The sequence below is a fragment of the Aethalodelphis obliquidens genome, unplaced genomic scaffold, assembly GCF_003676395.1.
Source record: "Aethalodelphis obliquidens isolate GAN/ISIS:26980383/991018 unplaced genomic scaffold, ASM367639v1 scaffold32, whole genome shotgun sequence".
NCBI classification, from domain to species: Eukaryota; Metazoa; Chordata; class Mammalia; order Artiodactyla; family Delphinidae; genus Aethalodelphis; species Aethalodelphis obliquidens.
Window position 1 is genome coordinate 16,984,362 of NW_020837976.1, and position 22,378 is coordinate 17,006,739.

Genomic DNA, 22,378 nt, shown 5'->3' on the forward strand with positions numbered 1-22,378 from the left:
TCTCGGGTTTTATCTTGTTCATTCATCTAGGATCTAATCCTCTGCCTTTTCATGTGTCTATCTTTCTGTGATTGTGGTTTTCATTCCACAGGCTGCAGGATTGTAGTTTTCTTACTTCTTCTGTCTTCCTTCTGGTGTAAGTGGCTTGTGCAAGATTCCTAATGGGAGGGACTGGTGGTGGGTAGAGCTGGGTGATGCTTTGTGGGCAGAGCTCAGTAAAACTTTAATCTTTTTGTCTGCTGATTAATGGGGCTGTGTTCCTTCCCTGTTGGTTGTTTGGCCTGAAATGGCCCATCACTGGAGCCTACAGACTCTTTGATGGGGTTAATGATTACTTCTCAGAACTTCTGCTTTCTGCTGCCAGTGTCTTTGTCCCTGCAGTGAGCCACAGCTGCCCCCTGCCTCTACAGGAGATCCTCCAACACTAGCAGGTGATTCTGGTTAGTCTCCTATGGGGTCACTGCTCCTGTCCCATGGGTTCTGGTGCACATAAGACTTTGTGCATGCCCTTCAAGAGTGGAGTCTGTATTTTCCCCAGTTCTGTTGAAGTCCTGCAATCAAATCCCCCTGGTCTTCAAAGTCCGATTCTCGGGCATTCCTCCTCCCATTGCTGGACCCCCAGGTTGGGAAGCCTGTTGTGGGGCTCAGAACCTTCACTCCAGTGGGTGGACTTCTGTGGTATAATTGTTCTCTAGTTTGTGAGTTGTCCACCCAGTGGTGATGGCATTTAATTTTATCATGATTGTGCCCCTCCTACTGTCTCACTGTGGATTCTTCTTTGTCTTTGGATGTAGGGTATCTTTTCTGGTGAGTTCCAGTGTTTTCCTCTTGATGATTGTTCAGCAGTTAGTTGTGATTCTGGTGCTTTTGCAAGAGGGAGTGAGCACACGTCCTTCTACTCTGCCATCTTGACCCAATCTCCATCATATGACATTTTTATCAATTTAAATTGTATTTTCTAAATTATCATTATGTAAAATTTACTTTACAGGATGTTTATTTCTGTCAATGTTTATACATGTATAGATTCATGTAATTACTTCCATAATTAGGATGCTAAACAGTTCAGTCCCATCACAATTCTCCCTCAAACTATCACTTCATAGTCACCATCTCTCTTTCTCTAACCTCTGGCAATGTCTGATCTCTTCTCCAATAGTATTGCTTGTCTTTTGGAGAATATTGCATAAATGGGTCATAGGGTTTGTCACCTTATAATATTGGCTTTGAAATTAGTACAAGTTAGTGTGTGTGTTTATTAAATTGTTAAATAAGTCCTACAATAATATATTTAAAATATTGTCTTGTAGAAAGTCTTTAAATCATTTAAGAGAAAAAATATAGAAAAAAAATATGTCTATGCTGCCTTTATAATTGCCTGAATAGTTACTATTACTAGTGTTCTATATTTCTTCACAGATTCAATTTATCTACTATTACTGAATCACTTCCTTTTAGCCTGCAGAATTTTGTTTAGTATTTGGCTTCTAATAACAAATTCTCTAAGTCTTTTTTTTTTCTTTTGGAAATGTCATTATTTTGCCTTCATACTTGAAGTATAGTTTTTATGGGTATAGAATTATTGATTAACACTTTATTTTTCCTTTCTTTCAATAGTTTTTCTATGCCTTTGCACTGACCATTGATTTTGATGAGAAGTAGGCTTATTATTGTTTTTCCTTGTACTTAATGTGCCATTTTACTATGGCTAGTTGCAAGATTTTCTCTTCATCTTTGTCTATCAACAGTTTCATTACATTATGTCTAGGTATGAATATCATTGTGTTTACTCAAAATTCATGGAGCTTCTTTGATATATAAATTAATGTTTTTCATCAAATTAGGGAAGTTTTGGTCATCATACCTTGGAATAATTTTTTTTCTGTTTCTCTCTTTCTGGGGAAGTTTGGTGCAGTAATTTCTTTTTTAATCATAGGAGTACTGCTCTTTTCAGCTCTCTGCATTTCTAAGCTGAAATTGAAAGTCTATGTCACCAACATTTTATAGAACAGTATTTTGATGTACCATAAAAACCTCAAACTTAACATGACTCAACTTGATGTTATTTTTGTTATCTATAGTGAGTTCCTCCTTCTTGTTTCCTTATTTTTCATATTTAGGATCCTAAATCTCTCTATTCACTGTGTCATATTAATTGCTCAAGTCAAATTAACTTCATTAGAAATGTTCAATCAAAGCCAGAAAATAAACTACTAAGTGGAATGGACCTCTGCCTTAATGGAGAGCACAGATTAGAGCCTCTATTCCTGCTATCTTCAAGTTTCTATGATTCCCCAATTTTTTTTTTCTTTCTTTTATTTTATAAGGTGTGGTACAGGAAAACAAAGTTCCTTAGGAGAATACTTGGGTTGCTGTTGCCCAAATGTCTTATATTCTGTGATATTACACAAATAATTTATTTTTGTGAATTATAGTTCCACTATTCTGTATTAAGAGAAATATTAATATCTTGTGATGATGAATTAAGATAATATATGCAAAAATGTAATGACTGCACAACTTCAAGACACCATTTTCATTTATCAGAGAACTTATGTACATATTCTTTAACATTTTAATAACTCTGAAGTTAAGATTGATACATGTTGGAGTTTAAGTAGCTATGCTTTCACAGCCTCCCTTCTTAGTGCAGCATGAAATAACAGTACATTTTATAATTGATAATATTTTGGAATAAATGAAGACATAGCATCATATAATTATTATAAATTTCACTATTTCAGAGCACATTTTCTCATAAAAGAAGTCCTTATAAAAACTGTATGTAAAAAGTATTCCTAATTTGAAACCCTAGGGTAAGAAGCTAAAAAAATATTGAGATGAGCACACACATATATGTGCAAGTATAGCCATTTTCATTTGTTGACATGTATGATTCAACATATTTCATTGCATAAAATTAAAGGAAAGATTGACATTCTCATTTTACTTTAAAATATTAAGGATCACATGGTAATAGGTTATTTAAATATAAATAGATTATTAATATAATGTTTTATATTACTTTAATATATTTCTATTTTATTTTTTCTTCTCATCAGGAACCTTTTATATACGCAGGGCAAGTTTGTAGTACTCCTTTTCACAGATAGTGAAACTGGGCCCCCCCAAGTTATGACCCTCATTTCATAGCATATTAATATGGATTTAGAATCTGAAAGATGATTTCTAAATCTATTTTCTTTCTACCAGACCAGGCATAATTTTCTCCTAGTGGACTGTACAGTCACTATAAAAGCCTAAATTGGAGATTTTTTTTTTTTTTTTTTTTTACTGATTTTCAAAGAATTGTAACTGAAAGTTCAGAAGAAAGGAAGAAACAGTAATGGTTCATGTAGTTGAAAATATGAAACTCTCTTTCTTATCTGCTTCCTCTGCCCCTTGATCTTGTCTTTGAATGGAATCAATTAAAATCCTTCCACCCTATTAAGGCACTCAATATCCTTCTATAATCCATAACTATTGGTTCTGTGCCAATTATTGGCCTATGCCCACAGAATTGGCAAAAATACAAGAACAAAGTCTGCTAATTTTAGTAAAATGCTCACTCTAAGTCAGACCTTGTGCATGTGTATTAGATTTTTTACCTCATTTTATCCACTCAGAAATCAGGTGTAGACTAGATTTCAAACCTACTCTGTATGTAAAGATAGACTGGGCTGTTTCAAGGGCACAATGCTGCCCTTTATTAGAATAATAAAAACATAGAAACAAAAATACACCTCATAGATGTTAAGTCATGAACAGATGATTGTCTCATGAGTAAGTTTTATCACAAAATTGATTATAAATAATGAAGTTATTATCAAATTAAATTTAAAAAGGTAAATCTAGTATTCCATAAACTCTTTCTAGGCAACTTCATCTACTTTTGTGGCTTTAACCACTGAGTCATTTTAACAAATTACTTACAATTTTGTATCTTTTGTCTAGACTTTAAGATACTGGTATTTCTTCAGTTGGATTTCCAATAGTATCCCAAGTAAGATGCATCCTCTTCAGTGCTATATAATGATGCTATGTTTAGAGTTTCTCAAACCAGATACCAAAAAATATCACCCTCCCTTTCCCTGCCTCTCCCTCTCCTTGCACTTGGTCTGTGTCTTGTTGCTCTTCCTGCTTTCAAGCCAGTTGAATCTGCCCTCTTTGTCCAACCCCATTGCTCTTTCCTTGACTCAACTCATAATCTCCTACTAGATAACTGAAATTATCTTCTAACTGCTCCTCATGCCTCCAGGCTTGCCTCTTTTCAATCTATTGTCCAATAACATCACCGTGTTTACTTCTCTTAAATGTCTACATGATTCTGTCACTACCTTGATTAAAATTGTCACTAAATATTAGGAAAGAAATCTAAGCCATCAGCAGGGCCTATGAAGCCTTTGAATATGTCTCCCTTGAGCATCATCCCTTGAACTCCATCATGTAATTTCCCATCATGCTGTAGGCATTTTGAAATAAAATGTTGGTACATAACCAATATGCTTATACAAGTACTAGACTAAAAATTCAGTGCATATAACAACAACTGATGCATTGCTGTAATCTCCTTTGATAACTGCCATAAAGTATGATATTCATACTGTATTCTTTCTCCACAAATTCAATGCAGCCAAATTTTTCTCAATAATTGAAACAAATTTTCATATTGTTGGCTTGTGCTGCACATTTATTTTAATTCATGTATATTAAGCATGCTTATAATGTGACTCCTGGGACTTCCCTGGTGGTGCAGTGGTTAAGAATCTGCCTGCCAATGCAGGGGACATGGGTTCGATCCCTGGTCTGGGAAGATCTCACATGCCATGGAGCAACTAAGCCTGTGAACCACAACTACTGAACCTGTGTGCCTGGAGCCCGTGCTCCTCAACAAGAGAAGCCACCACAATGAGAGAAGCCCACACACCACAACAAAGAGTAGCCCCCACTCGCCGCAACAAGAGAAAGCCTGTGCAGTAACGAAGATCCAACACAACCAAAAAATAAATAATAATAATAATAATAATAGTAGTAATGTGACTCCCATGTTTTTCTCTTCTCCAAGTGCACAACATTCTCTTTGTTTTTCTGACAAATGTTTACTTCACTTTCAAGATGTGACCCTGCAGCCATGTCATCCAGACTTCCCTGACCACCTCTTCTGTGCAAGGTGAGTCAGGCTATCTTCTTTTATGATACCATAACATTTAGGTAATCATTGTATATCTTATTATTTGCTTAATTGTCACGCTTTTCTTGCATAATTTTGCTTGTTTTGATTTTTACAAGGATATGAGCTAAACCATTGGCAGAGCTCTCATTTTATGTGTCTCATACTTTGTTCTTAGGATGTTGCCTGGTCAGAATAGGGAATCAAGAACTGTTTATTTCATAAATGAATAAATAATAAATATTATTATGTATAAATTTTGCTATGCTGCATGATTATAAAGAATCAAATGTTCAGGTAAGAAACTTAATGGGCATATTTTTAATGTGTAATTTGTAGGAAGAAAAGGAAGAGAAGGGAAACCTTGCTAGAAAATTGTTACTTTGAGGTAGAAGCTCCTTGGAGTTATTCATATTTGAAACCTATGAGTGTCAGACTCTTTCTTTTTGCAGGAGAGGATACATATGAAACCTTCTCTAAAACTTCTCAGGATCAACCATTAGGTCCATTTAGCCCATTTAGTTTGGCCAGAATACTGTAGAAAAATTTATGTGAGAATATTATTGTTCTCCTCAATATTTACTGTAAATAATGCCCTGTCTTGTCCTCCAGTCCCCAGCCCTCACAAATAAACACATGTCCAGCTCCAAGTTTTATTCCCATGCCCCTTTTTGCAAGAGTGTTTATACCCAAACTGATAGAATTTGATGTCAGTTTAACTTTGCTGTAGCTATCTTTTAATCTAGTGCTTTAATGTCTACTGTGGCTATAATTCATTCCTTCTACCCTATACTCTTTTAAAAAAACTTCTATCCTTTCCTCTGTTTTCGTTTCTATCACTTAATCCCAGTAAGTTAGTGTTCAGTTTAATGATCCTGCAGTAATAAAATTAACAATATTTATGACAATGTCAACTCAGTATTAAAAAGTGCCTGCAACTTTACATCTAATGCATGTCTTCACAACGTAACTATCTGTACATGTTTGATCATCAGCTTTTTAAATTTTAATCTCCAATTTTAGAGTTGATTTTATCAAACTCATCATTAGTCTTTACAAAGCTACTTTTTTGTTTTACTTTTTATTCTCTTTTTACACAGTCTGAATTTCTATTCTGTCCCCTTTCACTGGCTCTGACTTTCATGTCAAATATGTTTTATAGGGGCTTCCCTGGTGGTGCAGTGGTTGAGAGTCCGCCTGCCAATGCAGGGGACATGGATTCGTGCCCCTGTCCGGGAAGATCCCACATGCCGCGGAGTGGCTAGGCCCGTGAACCATGGCCGCTGAGCCTGCACAACCGGAGCCTGTGCTCCGCAGCGGGAGAGGCCAGAACAGTGAGAAGCCCGCGTACAACAACAACAACAACAACAACAACAACAAAAATATATATATATATATATGTTTTATATATATATGTCTTCTTCTAAAATATATAGTAATTATGTAGGTATTAATTTAATAAATGTATTAATAGTTGTAAGTGTGCATTTAATTTACAAATATTTTATTGAGCTATATAAGTAGAATTATACCTCTTACCTTTTTTCACTTAACACTTTTCAAATTCTGTCTAGATTGCCAAATATACTTCTGAGGTCTTAACTTTTAATGTTTTTAATCTATGGCAATATGGGCTGAATTGTGTTAGCCCAAAATTCACATTTTGTAATCCCAACCCCTCAATGGGAATTTTAAATTCTCATTCTGAGATATGGGTAACTCATATTTGGAAAGAAAGTCTTTAAAGTAATGATTATGTTAAAATGAGGCCCTTAGGATAATGTCTTAATATAATATGACTGGTGACCTTATAAGAAGAGGAAGAGATACCAGGGCTATGTAGACATAGAGAAAAAGTCATGTAAAGAGCAGCAAGAGGGTGGCCATCTGCAATCCAAGGAGAGGGGCCTTAGGAGAAACCAATTCTGCTAGCACCTTGGACCCCAGCCTCTAGAACTGTGAGAAAATAAATTTCTATTGTTTAAGCCATCCATTTTGTGGCATTTTGTTATGGCAGCCCTAGCAAAAGTAATATATATGGTAGTTCATTATATAGATAGATGATAGATGATGATGATGATAGATAGATAGATAGATGATAGATAGATTATAGATTCTACACACACATGCACACATATACATATCTAATGTCACTCATATCTCCTATTTTAATAATGGTCACTTCAATTGTAACCAACTCTCAGAAACTACAAATAGTGCTATAACAAACAAATTATATATAGCCCCTGTGCAGGGGATTCTTTAGTGCATATTTCCATGAAGTGGAAAGCAGAATGATAGGGCATGCACAATCTATATTTCACTAAGTACCGCTGGCTTGCTCACTTAAAGAAAAACATCATGTTACCATCCTACCAGCAGCACATTAGATTTCCTTTCTCTCCATAAGTTAGCCAAATTAGTATCATGTGGGAGCCCAATTTAGAACAATCAGAAGGGTGTCAAACTAGATCTTACTCTTTTAAATTATACTTCTCTGATTAGTAGTTGGACTGCTTATATTCTTCAGTACTTTTGACCTCCCTGTTGGTAATTACCTATTCAAATAGTTTATACCTTTTGCTTGTTTTTCTCTCTTTTTCTGCTCCATTTGCAGCAATTCATTGTATTTAAAAAAAAATACATGACTTTTTTGCTGATTTTAGGCATTGGAAGTATCTTCTTTCAGCCTATCGGTTTTCTGTTGACTCAATATCTTACCCACTAAGTCCATTATATATAATCTAGTTAAATATATTGAATATTTCTCTCATTGTTCATAATTTGATTTATGTTTTTATCTACCCGCAAATCACAAAGACACTCTGCCATTTTTTCTGTTATAATTTGAATTTTAACTTTTACCTTTAGGACTTAATTAAACTGGATTTGGCCTTGACAAGTGGAAAAAGAGATACCCATGTTTATCTTTCTATGTACACTAAGACAACTATTCCAACAATATTAATTAAACAGCCCTCCCCACCCCCCCCACCCCACACACACATCACACTTGCCCTTTGATGCCATTGCCTAGGAACTATTTCTGCACTGTGTTTATTATTATGGCTTTGTATAATATCTTAATATTGGTAGGGTACAATTTCAAAATTGACTTAGCTATTCATGGGTCTTTATTCTTTCACATAAAATTTAGAATAAGTTTCTCAAATTCTTCAAAAAGTCAACTGTAATTTCTTTTGAGAAGCATTAAATTTATGCATTAATGTCCTTATGATCTTAAGTCATTCTCTCTATGGACCTCTTACATATCTGCATTTATTCATAGCTTTAACATCCTTCAATGTATTCTAATATGTCCTCCATAAAAATCAATGCATTATTTGTTAACTATTTTCAGCAACTTTATTTTCTATTATATTATCTAGTTGGCTATTCAATGTCCTAGAGACTTGCAAATTGATCTTGTAGTCAACTACCTTAATACAATCTTTTAGTTCTACTAGGTTTCTTAATATATGCAACATATATGTATATGTATATGCATATGTATATATATATACATATATAGTCACTATTTTAAAAGGATTATAAATTTATCCATTATATATGTATATATCCCTACAAAGAAAGATATAAGTAGATAACTATATATGTCTATAGCTATTTTAAAGAGAGTGGAGAGAGATAAGAATATATATGTATTTTTACAAATAGAAAGATAAATAGATTTAAATATTTATATATGTACATACATATAGGTAGATAAAATACATATCTATATACATCTATTGATATAGATAGAATTAGATACATTAACTTTTCATTGTTTTATTATGTACCATATGTTTAGGATATATGTAATGTATTTCATCTTGGTATATTACTTTTAGCACAAAACTGGATTATTTTAGGGTATATATTATTTAGGAATTTTTCATCTATATTCAGGAATAAAACAGGCCTATAATTCACTGTCTCTGAATTATCCTTGTCTAATTTTATCAATAAAATTATACTAGGCTCATAAAAACACCTGGATAGGTTTCTGCCTCTTCTGGAACAACTTCTACAAGTGAGAATAACTCTGGCCTTTACTGGAGGAAAAAAATTGATTGAAAATTTCAATCTCTTTACAATTTTTGATATATCTAAAATTTTTGTTCCTCTTCTTCATACTTAACATTTATAACTTTATTATAAATTTATCTATTTTTTCCAGGCTGAAAATATATTGAGGTGTGATTGTTTATAGTATTATTTAAATTATTTTTTACTATGATAGGCAGATGAAGTTTTTCCCCAATTTTATTTTGAATTTTTTTCATTTGCATCATCTCTCTTTTTCCCTTCATTATACTTGGCAGAGTTATCTCTATATTTTCTAAATGTTTTTTAAACCCAGTTAGACTTTTGAAATCTTCAATATTTTATCTTTATTGGCTTCTTCCTTTATCTTTATGATTTCCTTTATTATCTTTTTTTTTTTTTATTTTTTTTCTAGAATTTTTTTCAGGGGTTTTAGTTTTTTGTTTTAAGGGTTTTTTTTTTTGTTTCTTTTTTATTTAACTATTTATGTTTTGTGTGATGAGAACATTTGAGATATACGTTCTTATCAACTTTCAAAAATATAATAGTTTTGTTAAATATAGTCACCATGATGTACACTAGATTTCCCAAAACTTATTCATCTTATAACTAGAAGTTTATACTTTCTGACCACCACCATCTCTTCATTTTCCCCACTTCCTAGGCCCTGGCAGCCACTGTTCTATTCTCTGACAAGGGTTTGGGTTTTTTTGTTTGTTTGTTTGTTGTTTTTACATTTATTCTTTTGGTTTATTTATAACCAAATTTAAATTCCCCTCTAAATACTAATGGTTTAGCTGTGTTTTCATAGATTTTAACTATTAGTAATTTCATGTCATTTACCTCTAAGATCTTCACAATCACCTGTTAGATTAAATTATCTAACTCAAAGATTATTTAGTAGAAAGATTTAATTTAAATTCATATACAAGTTTAATTCTGCATTATTCTTACTAATTTATAATGACATTGTATGTCAGTCAAAGAACATACCTTGATTTTTTTCTTTTGCAATTTTTAATGTATTATTTAGGATTGAGGACATGATCAGTTTGTAAATGTTCCATGTATTATTATTGGAAATATTGACCAAGATTTTAATTGGGCAAAAATTATATATATATATACATCTATATAAATACAATGTAGATAAAATTATATTACTTTATGCCCAATATATATGTAGAATGTTTGCGCTTCTTAATCATGTAATTCCAACAATCAATATATGTGCTAGTTTTTCTCTATTTAATCTATCAGGTTCTGAAAGATATATGACAAAATATCAAATTAGAATTGCTGATTTGTCAATTTCCTCTATAATTCTGTCAGATTTTTTGTTTATGATTTTAAATTATTTTGTCAGATATTTACATTTTCATGATGATTATATATTCTTGATTATATTCTTAATTGTACTAGTTCATAATATCCTTTCATGTTAGTAATTTTTATCCAAAATTTAATATTGTTAAATATGAAATTCCTACATTTTCCATTATTTTCTTATGTGTTTTATAATATATCATTTTCTGGATTTCTGTGTCATTTTTACTTGAAGTTTTCCTCATTAATTCACCATCTTTCAGATGTTTCCTTTTTACACAAAATTAAGTCTCTAGCTTTTGTGTGATGAATAGAACCTATTTTTTTTATTAATAATACTCTCATATTAGTACTTATTTATGCCTTCTTATCTTATTATATATATTCACTGTACTTCTTTCTCTCTTCAACTTTATTCCACTAAATAAATTAAATTCATTTCTTCAGAGTATCTATTCAGTATTCAAAGCTTCTATTAGTTTAGTTTAGTTCTTTTTTAAAATTTTATTTTATAGGTACCCAGTATCTCCAGTTGATTCTTCTTTACACCTAGCTTCTTGGCTTAATTCATATTTCTAATATCCTTCTCTGTCTTCCTATGGATAATGACTATTCAAACTTTTGTTTATTCATCCCATTAATTCTCTTTCACATGCCATAGTATACTCAGTTTGTTGGTTTTGTTATTTAACAATTAAACCTTTTACATGCCTTATTTTTTTTTTTCCCTTAGAATATCAACTACATTGGCTGAAACTATGTCCCTTCAGTTATAGGGTGTAAACCTCACAGCTATGTATTTAGCAACCTTCTCCAACCCCCATCTCTAGCACACACCAGATAATGCTGTTTTTAAGGGGATTAAGGGTACTCATCTTTAAAAATAATAATAAAAATAAACAACAACAATAAAAATACACCTAGGTTCCCAGGAGGTTTCCCAGGCCTGTGATATACCTCTCCTCTTTTGTGTACCTAATGAGGGTACAGGTCCTGACCATATCCTTTCTCCTTCCTTCCTACTGGATCTTTCTTTAATAGCCTTTGTTGAAGAAGAGCCATCTTGCTAGTCTCCAAGCCCATTTCAAAAAGAGTAGCTCTGTATGCCATTGTAGTTTTGATGTGTTTTTGAGGGGAGGGGAGCTCAGTATTCTCTTATTTGATTTCTTGATTTCTGTCAGATTTTTTCTCAACTGTGAGTTCTTGATTTTCCAGCATGTGCCTATCAAACAAAAGTAAAGAAAGATGTAAACATTAGTTTTACTCTCTCCAATAAGAATGGAGAGATCTCCCACAATCCCTGCCTTCCTACTGGCTCACTAATAAAGTTGCAATTACACACTTGTGTATGTCCTGAACTACATTGTGTGAACATTCTACGAATAATATTATCAAAGAAATCTGCCTGTGTAGCAAGCACCTAAATGGTAATAGCATAAAGTTCCTCCAATAGTGTGAGTCTCCCTTTCCTGTTTGATGTAACGATGAGTTGTATAGATGTTGTAAGTACATATCATTGTCATTTTAATTTTATTTGCTTAATTTTAATGGTAAATCTAAGGTCCTTCAAAAGCTTTGAAAGAAGCTAAATTATGAATTTATTTTGTTTCAAGATATAGGAGCATTGTGTAAAATTCCACTAACATTCCATATATTGGAGACTTTGACAAATACTTTTCATCCCACTTAAGAAAACAACAACAAAGACACTTCAAGTGTCTTTATGTGAGAATTTTCAGAATATTGCTTTCATTCTGTGTGCTGCCAGTGTGTCTGAGTCTAGTTGAAAAATAATTTGTGCTAATACAAGACAATGTGCCAACAAAATTTCACCTTTTAACATAGGGATTAATACAGATGACAAAAAACAAAAGTAAACAAGCAAAAAACCCAAACATGCTTTACTAATTTTGTGTTTGTGAGTTAAAAAAGAAAAAAAAAGAAAAAGAAAAACTGAAGACAGCCGAATCTAGGCAGAAGGCTACATCTATATGGGGACAAGGAAGGAAGAAAGGAAAGAAAAGTGGTGGGTTAGGGTGGTAGATCTCAGAAATTGAGAGCCAATAACTACTCCAAATGTAAGGGTCTTACATTGACTGGCTACTTTATGAGAAGGGATTGAAGAGAACATGAATTCAGGGAGTAATTGGAATTAACAGAAGTGCAGGAAGTCCAGGAGCAGAGAGAAGGAAGAAAGGGCTTTACACTTTTGCACAAGTAACCAGTGAAAGAAAGGAAGGACCTGAGTGTTGGTGGCAGAATGTATTCTCAGTCAGATTAGATCCTGGGGCAAAAGAGTCAATATTAGGTATAGAAGCTATGTTTCTAAGAAACCAGCCTTCTCTGTATTTACAGAGACTACAGGCTTGAATGGATAAATCTTGACTATTTCTCTGAACTCTCATTCTTTACATAGGGACCATCTACATTTAGTTGTTCTGGGGAAAATTCCATCTCATTTAGATATAAATATTATAAAAAAATAAGTAAAAGTAGCAACAATGAGAAGATATACAGTAAGACAAGAAAAATGGAGGAAAATTAATAGAAAATATAGCTATTATGTGTTTACTATCTTATTATAAACTACAAAGGATAGATGTGAGAAAGAAAAACACACTAAAAGAGAAAAAAAGAGACGTTAAAGAAAGTAAGGATAAATGAGACATGTTTAAGACAGTAAACAGTACCCATAATACACCCATAAAACAATATGTGCATCAGAGGAATAACTAAATGAAACCAAAACAATAAAACATAATACAACACTTAAATATTTTATTCAAGAAATCATTCCAGAAATGAAAGAAGCCTTACATCTATAAATATAAAGTTTATATAATATTTCAGGGAAAGTTGGCTCAGAAAGGTCCTTACCAGCATGCATATATATATATATATATATATATATATATATATATATATATATATATTTGAAATTATTGGACTTTAAAGATAAAGAACACATTCTTTGAGCAGCCACAGAGAGAAAAAAAAAAAAAAAAAGATCAAGAGCCTCCCCAGGAAAATAATCAGAAATGTGCCTGACTTATCTCCAGTGACAGTCAGTGCAGAAAGCTGTAAACAGTGTCTATAAGTTATTCTAGAGGGGAAAAGTGAAGGCCAAAATTGTTACAGCCCAATAAACTCTTTCTTAAGGATAAAGATTTACAATAGTTTTGACCATGAAAAACCTGAAGGAATATGCCTCAGATGAGATTTTGGAAACTCCTGGAAGGTGAAAGCAAAATAACTAGCAGATCAAAACAAAAACTTACATAGGAAATGTGGTGACAGAATAGAATATAAATGTCAGTGATCTACAAGTGTAGAAACGACACAGCTGACAAAAATGGGTAAGATTTGGAAAGATGAAAAGTGGAATAAACTTTCTGTTGCCTTATTTATTTATTTTTATTTTTTTATTTTATTTTATTTTATTTTTTTACATCTTTATTGGAGTACAATTGCTTTACAATGCTGTGTTAGTTTCTGCTTTATAACAAAATGAATCAGTTATACATATACATATGTTCCCATATCTCTTCCTTCTTGCATCTCCCTCCCTCTCACCCTCCCTATCCCACCCCTCCAGGTGGTCACAAAGCACAGAGCTGATCTCCCTGTGCTATGCGGCTGCTTCCCACTAGCTATCTACCTTACGTTTGGTAGTGTATATATGTCCATGCCTCTCTCTCGCTTTGTCACAGCTTACCCTTCCCCCTCCCCATATCCTCAAGTCCATTCTCTAGTAGGTCTGTGTCTTTATTCCTGTCTTACCCCTAGGTTCTTCATGACATTTTTTTCCCCTTAAATTCCATACATATGTGTTAGCATACAGTATTTGTCTTTCTCTTTCTGACTTACTTCACTCTGTATGACAGACTCTAGGTCTATCCACCTCATTTCAAATAGCTCAATTTTGTTTCTTTTTATGGCTGAGTAATATTCCATTGTATATATGTGCCACATCTTCTTTATCCATTCATCTGATAATGGACACTTAAGTTGGCTGTTTCCTTATTTATAATAGTTGAGAGTCAAAGATCCCATCAGAAGTTGATAAATTAAGTAGTAGACTTTTAAGAATATTTAAAAATGCAAAGGTAAAGAGTAAGAAAAATTATTTTATTCTATAAATTAAGTGGAGGAGAGAGTAGGAGGTGTGAAAAAAGGATAAAAACACAACAGAGGAAATTTTCCATACTAATATCTATATTTTTTTTAAAAGAAATAAATTAAACAACTACTTTTTGTATATATGTAACTTTTTATTTTATGTTTTACATGAAGTACTTGTACTCAATGATGTCTGCATATTAGAATCAACTGGGAGGGTTTTAAAAAACATTAATGCCTGGTTTTCAGTGCTACAGAGGTTTTCATTGATGTAATGTTACATTAACATAAAATAAAATAAACTCCAGATAGAATAAATTCTTATGTTTTAAAAATATAATTTTTATTTCTTTTAGAAAAAAGATTTGGGAAAATGTCTCAGTTATCTCAGGATAGTCTATATTTTAAACAATGTAAAAAGCAGAATAATCCAAAAAGAAGAGATTGATCATTTGACTAATATATATAAGGATTTAATTTTTTTTAATAAATGGTAATGAAAATTAATAAAATAGCTAATTAAAGATACAAATTGTATCTAGGTTATAATCCCAATGTTTAAAATACACACACATATGTCTGTACACATAATGGAAGAAAGCAATACCTAAATTACTTCAGGGTTGAGTTGCAAGTAATGTTTTTTCTATTTTTCTTCACTATACTCTTTATTCTCTATTTTTTAACTATTCTCTTCTCTCTAAATTTCTATAATGATGTGTTCAATCTGCTTTCATAAGTCTATGGACATTTGAAGATGTGAGCAGTTTTAGATGTAGTGAAGCAGCTCCCTTTGGCTCCATCCAGCCAAAGTAATGTCACCATGTGATTAGATAAACCCAGATTCTGCCTTGATGCAGCGGATACTCATATCCATGAATTTGAGCCTCTGTTCTGCCAAGTGGGAAGTAAATTGTTATGTAGAAGACAGCCTGAAAGGAAGTGTGTTCCACTAGATGGAATTAAACACTATAATGACAGGAACATGAATTATGTTCATAATGTAGTAACTTACTTTCTGTTCAACTTTGAAAAAGTAATTTAACTATGTGTTTCAGTTCCCATTAAATTGATGGTAATAATCTTTCTTTGCTAACAAAGTGCTTTGAAATCACTGTGTGACAAGTAATATATTACTGGAAAGTATTCTTATTTCACTCTGCCTTGTAACCTCACAGGAAAAGGCTCTATGTATCATTGTGAGTATTTCAATGTACAATGTTGAGGAAAACAATGAGGATGTGATTGAGAATGATATGGAAAATACTGTAATGCTCTTCTCTAAGTCAGTGTTATGAACTCACCTTGAATGTTGAATTGACTAATGGTACGTTTACATCAATGGAATGACAAATGTAAGGAAGTTTCAGAGAAAGCACTCTGGCACCCTATTTGTGAAGAAGGCAGGGAGAAATAGAAGGTAAAAGAACTCAGTACACAAAAATAATACTATATTTCAAAATAGGTAACAGAATTGCAGGAAGTACATATAAGTGAAGAGAAAGAATGCTTATTTCTATCCTACAAGGACTTGAAGTTTGACTAAGAGATTCTCAGTATAAATAAATGGGGTGCCCTTTTACCAAGTTAGTTTCCAGCTACGGAGCACATTTAAGAGGTGGCAGAGAGAAAATAAAAATTGTAAAGAAAGGTTAAAACAAAGGGTGTATGCAAATTTGTCTGTATACATATTTGAGTTGCTAGTGACACAAGCTTCTCCCTTTGACACAAATATGAATGGAACGGGGTCACTTTTCTTGTCAAGTCATTAATTGCTTTGGTGCCTTCTTGGTAGAAAATGTCCCTAAACCAGAAAAACCATAAAGCTGACCAGAAACACATTCCTAATTAACCACTGGGGACTTAAATTCTATAAGGAATAAAATAAAAGTTAGTAAATATTTATTCATCATATATGATAACATAGGACCAACAATACAAGATAACTCATCTGAAAAATATTTGTAAACTCTAAAATACTACAAGTATTTCTATGCTCACACATAGTCTCTTTTGGAAATCCAAAGATCATGTCTTTTCTTCATTTGGTAAGGAAGTTGCACTTATGATTATAAATCTAAAACGTCTGTCCTACCATAACTCTAAAAAATTCAAGAAATAATATTTCCTTCTTGTTGGATTGTGGGTGGCATATAGTGTGACATAGTGTCACGGTGAATTCTAATAGATTTTGTTTCAAAACTAACTGATCACTTATTATTTTGATAAAATATCTGATCAATTTTCAGAATTTTTCTAAGACTCTGTTATCTCAGAAATAAAATGGAAATAGTACATCAAACTTAAAATCTGCTTGGGGAAGTAGATGAGGCAATGTGTGTATAAATGTCCAGCAAAGTTTGAGGCATTTAATATTTGTCAACAAGTATCAGACTCATCAGCATATAGGGGATTTAACAATCCATCCTTATTTGAGTAATATTCAGCTAATTACAAAATGCTCTAAGTGTCAGATTCCTCATATGTATCATCGGGCTAATAATAGCAAATTCATATGTTGCTGAGATTATTGTATACACATCAAGGATCATCAATAACTTTCATTTCCACCTTTCTTCCCACTCATGTTCTTCACTAGTTCTACCATTAAAGACAACTGCACCACATTGAACATTTACGGATTGAATTAGTCACCGAGTGCTTAAATGCTCAATCTACTTTGCTTATTTTAATGTCTGATATAATAAGACTTGGCCATTTTACACAAGTGAATTACATGAACCATTTAATGCTGATACAGTCTTTAGTGATTAACTTCTATATAATAATAAGATATACTGAACTCTCTGATATACCTGCCTAACATTTTTTTTTCATCCTTTATATTTCTAAGGTTGCTAGAAATAAAAATAACATTTTTGAGAGGTTTCCAAGTTTCCAGTTCTGCATGTGAGGAGTTTGAAAATTGCCACTCTGTCCTAAGAGCAAGTAAAAAGCTAAACAGATGGGCAATTAACAACTCTTCCAGGATACATAAGAAGAGAGGATAGGAAAGGGGCAACCTGCTACTCCAAAGATTGGAGAGACAGACAGGCAAATACAGGTCATCATGACTTACCAGAACAGAAAATTCACCATGGAAACTGCCATAGGAATCAGTGCCAGAGTAGGAAAACCTGAACTATAATTAATGAACTGCTGGAGGTTCCCTGCAGGCACAGTTAAGAGTTAACAAATCCAGAGGAATTCAGTCATAGGGGATTACTTACAGTATTCTGAGATTTACTTTCAGGATCTCAACCTGGTTTCCATAGTAAATAAGAGAAAAACTCTCCAGTGCTTCTGGCAGGGGGAAGGGAAAAGGAACCATTTTGAAATACTTTAGAGCACTGTTCTTCTTAAAAAGCCTGCTCTCAGAGGAAACTAGCTATCCAGAGCCTAATATGCTGGGACATTATCAGAGCCTAACTGACATAAGGGAAGTGAAATACCCAACTCCAGTCAGCCCTAGCCTCCTATATGGGAGAAGGGAAATAGCAAACTTGAACCCACTCTAGCCATCCTATTCTATCTCAGATGGGAAGAAGCTGAGAAACAATTGTGAAGCTTATAGTCCAGAGGCACTGGCTCACTAAAAGACTGAGACCTGCGGCTTCCCTGGTGGCACAGTGGTTGAGAGTCCGCCTGCCGATGCAGGGGACATGGGTTCGTGCCCCGGTCCGGGAAGATCCCACATGCCGCAGAGTGGCTAGGCCTGTGAGCCATGGCTGCTGAGCCTGCATGTCTGGAGCTCGTGCTCCACAATGGGAGAGGCCACAACAGTGAGAGGCCCACGTACCACAAAAAAAAAAAAAAAAAAAAAGACTGAGACCTAATTGTAAGGCTATAAAATGCCTTCCTTCATATATATATGTAGTATTGGATAATTTTGTCTTCATGAAGTATCCACACTGCCCATGAAGTAATATGTTATTTGAAAGTGGACTTGGATTAACTGGAAGAGTAGATTGCAAACTCTAAGGCAATCACTAAAAAAAAAGTTAAGAAAGATGTATAAGTGATATGTTAAGGAAGGAGGGAAAATGCATTCAAATAAAATAATTAAAACCATAAAAGGCAGAAAGAATGTAGAAGAAAAAATAGAAACAAAGAGTCAGGGAAACAAGTAGAAAACAGTAACAAATATGGCACATATTAATCTAAATATGTCAATAATCCCTTTGAATGTCAGTGGCCTAAATACACCAAGAAAAAGAAGGAGGTTGTAAGAATGGATCAAAAACTAAAACACACCTTAACAAATTTTAAAGAATAGAAATCATACAATATCTGTTCTCAGACCACAATAGAATTAAATTAGAAATCAATAACAGAAAGAGAAGGAAAATCCCAAAATCAAAAAAAAAAAAAAAAACATACTATTAAATAATGTATCAATAAAAGAAAAAAAATCAAGAGAATTAATAATTGAACCAAATGGAAATGACATATAACTTATCAAAATTTATAGGATGCAGTGAAAACAATGCTTAGAGATAAATTTATAGCATTGAATGCATATGTTATAAGAGAAGAAAGATCTAAAGTTAATAATCTCAGTTTCCTCCTCAGGAAACTAGAAAAGAATAAAGAGCAAATTAAATCTAAAGCAAGCAGAATAAAATGAATAATCATAAATCAATGAAAATGAAAAAAGGAAATCAGTAGAGAAAAATCCATGAAACTAAAATATGATTCTTTGAAAAGATCAGTAAAATCAATAAGCTGGGCTAAGAAAAAAGGAAAAAGGATACACATTAATAGTATCAGAAATGAAAGCTAAAACATATAGATCCTATGGACATTCAAGGATAATAATGGAGTGCTAGGAACAACTATGCCCACAAATTTGATAACCTAGATGAAATGGACCCATTCCTTGAAAGATAACATTTGCCAACATTTACACTAAGAGAACTAGACATTCTGAATAGGCCTATCTTATTAAAGAGATTGAATCAATAATAAATGAGTTTTGAAAGAGAAAGCATCAGTCCCAAATGGGTTCATTGGTGAATTCTACTATACATTTAAGGAATAAATTATTCCAATTTTCTGCAATCTCTTGCAGAGCATAGAAGCATAGGAAATAGTTCTTAACTCATTCTATGAGGCCAGCATTACCCTAATGCCAAAAACAGAAAAAAATGTTATAAGAAAATAAAACTACATGCCAGTAGCTCTCAGGAACACAGATAAAAAATCCCTGACCCCCAAATATTAGCCAATTGAACTCAACAATGTATAAAAATAATTATACACCACAGCCAAGTGGGATTTATTTCAAGTAAGTAAGGCGAGTTCAACATTCAAAAATCAATTAATGTAATTCATCACATCCATAAGCTAAAAGAGAAAAAAAAAAATCACATGATCATGTCGATAGAAAGAACATTTGACAAAATATAACACCCATGTGTGATAAAACCTCTCTGTAAACTAGGAATAGAGGTGAACTTCCTCAACTTGATAAAGAATATCTACAAAAAACCTACAGCGAACACCCTACTTAATGGTGAGCAACTCAAAGCTTTCCTGCTAAGATTAGGTACAAGGCAAGGATGTTCCCTCTCACCACTCCTTTTGAATATCATACTTGGAGTGCTAATGCAATAAGTAAAAGGAAATAATTTTATATATATATATATATATATATATATATATATATATATATATATGTATTTATATACACACACATACATACATATTTGGAAGGAAGATGCAAATATGTCTTTGTTTGTAGATAACATAACCATCAATGTAGAAAATCCAAAATTATTGACTAAAACTCTCTTAGAACTAATATATGATTATAGCAAAATTGTAAGATACAAAGTTAATATACAAAAGTCAACCCATTTCCTATATACCAGAACAAGTGGAATGTGAAATTAAAAACAAAATTCCATTAGCATTTAAAGAAATAAAATATTTAGATATAAATCTAACAAATACAAATAAGGTCCATATGAGGAAAACTACAAAACTCTGATTAATGAAATATAAAATAAACTAGACAGATGCATCTAGAGATACCCCATGTTCATGTATAAGAAGACTAAATATTGTCAAGATGTCAGTTCTTTTAAAGTGGATCTATACATTCAGTGCAATCCTAAACAAAATCCCAACAAGTTCTTTTTGTGAATATCAACAAATTGTTTCTAAATTTTATAAGACAAGGCAAAAGATCCAGAATAGGTAAGATAATATTGAAGGAGAACAAAGTTGGAAGACAGACAATACCTGACTTTAAGACTTACTAAAAAGCTACAGTAATAAAAACAATGTGATATTGATGAAAGAAAAGACAAGTAAGTAAATGGAAATAAAGATCCCAGAAATAGACCAACATAGATATAGTCCACTAATCTTTGATAAAATAAACAAACAAACAAAGGCAATGTAATAAGCAAAGACAGCCTGAAGCAAATGGTCTTGAAACAGCTGAATATGCATAGCCAGCAAAATAGATCTAGACACAGACTGAACAGTTTCTACCAAAATTGACTCAAAATGATCACAGAACTAAATTTAAAATGAAATACTATAAGACTCCTAGGAGATAGCATAGGATAAAATCCAGATGACCTTGGGCATGGTGCTGACATTTTAAAGATAACACCAATGCCACAATCCATAAAAAAAAAAAAATTGATAATCTAGGCAGTTAATTATTTTTCTTTTATGGTCCACAGTTCTTCCTCATACATTTTATTTATTTATTTGTTTGTTTGTTTGTTTGTTTGTTTATTTTAACATCTTTATTGGAGTATAACTGCTTTAAATTGCTTTAAAATGGTTAGTTTCTGCTTTATAACAAAGTGAATCAGCTATACATATACATATATCCCCATATCTCTTCCCTCCCTCCCACCCCTCTAGGTGGTCACAAAGCACCAAGCTGATCTCGCTGTGCTATGTGGGTGCTTCCCACTAGCTATCAGTTTTACATTTGGTAGTGTATATATGTCTATGCCACTCTCTCACTTTGTCCCAGCTTACCCTTCCCCCTCCTCTTGTCCTCAAGTCCATTCTCTAGTAGGTCTGTGTCTTTATTCCCATCCTGCCCCTAGGTTCTTCATGACCTTCTTTTTTTTTAGATTCCACATCTATGTGTTACCATACAGTATTTGTTTTTCCCTTTCTGACTTACTTCACCCTGTATGACAGACTCTAGGTCCATCCACCTCACTACAAATAACTCAATTTTGTTTCTTTTTATGGCTGAGTAATATTCCATTGTATATATGTGCCACATCTTCTTTATCTGTTCGTCTGTTGATGGACACTTAGTTTGCTTCCATGTCCTGGCTATTGTAAAGAAAGCTGCAATGAACTTTGTGGTACATGACTCTTTTCAAATTATGGTTTTCTCAGGATATCTGCCCAGTAGTGGGATTGCTGGGTCGTATGGTAGGTCTATTTTTAGATTTTAAGGAACCTCCATACTGTTCTCCATAGTGGCTGTATCAAGTTACCTTCCCACCAGCAGTGCAAGAGGGTTCCCTTTTCTCCACACCCTCTCCAGCATTTATTGTTTGTAGATTTTTTGATGATGGCCATTCTGACTGGTGTGAGACAATATCTCATTATAGTTTTGGTTTGCATTTCTCTAATGATTAATGAGGTTGAGCATCCTTTCATGTGTTTGTTGGCAATCTGTATATCTTTTCTGGAGAAATGTCTACTTAGGTCTAGACAGTTAAATTT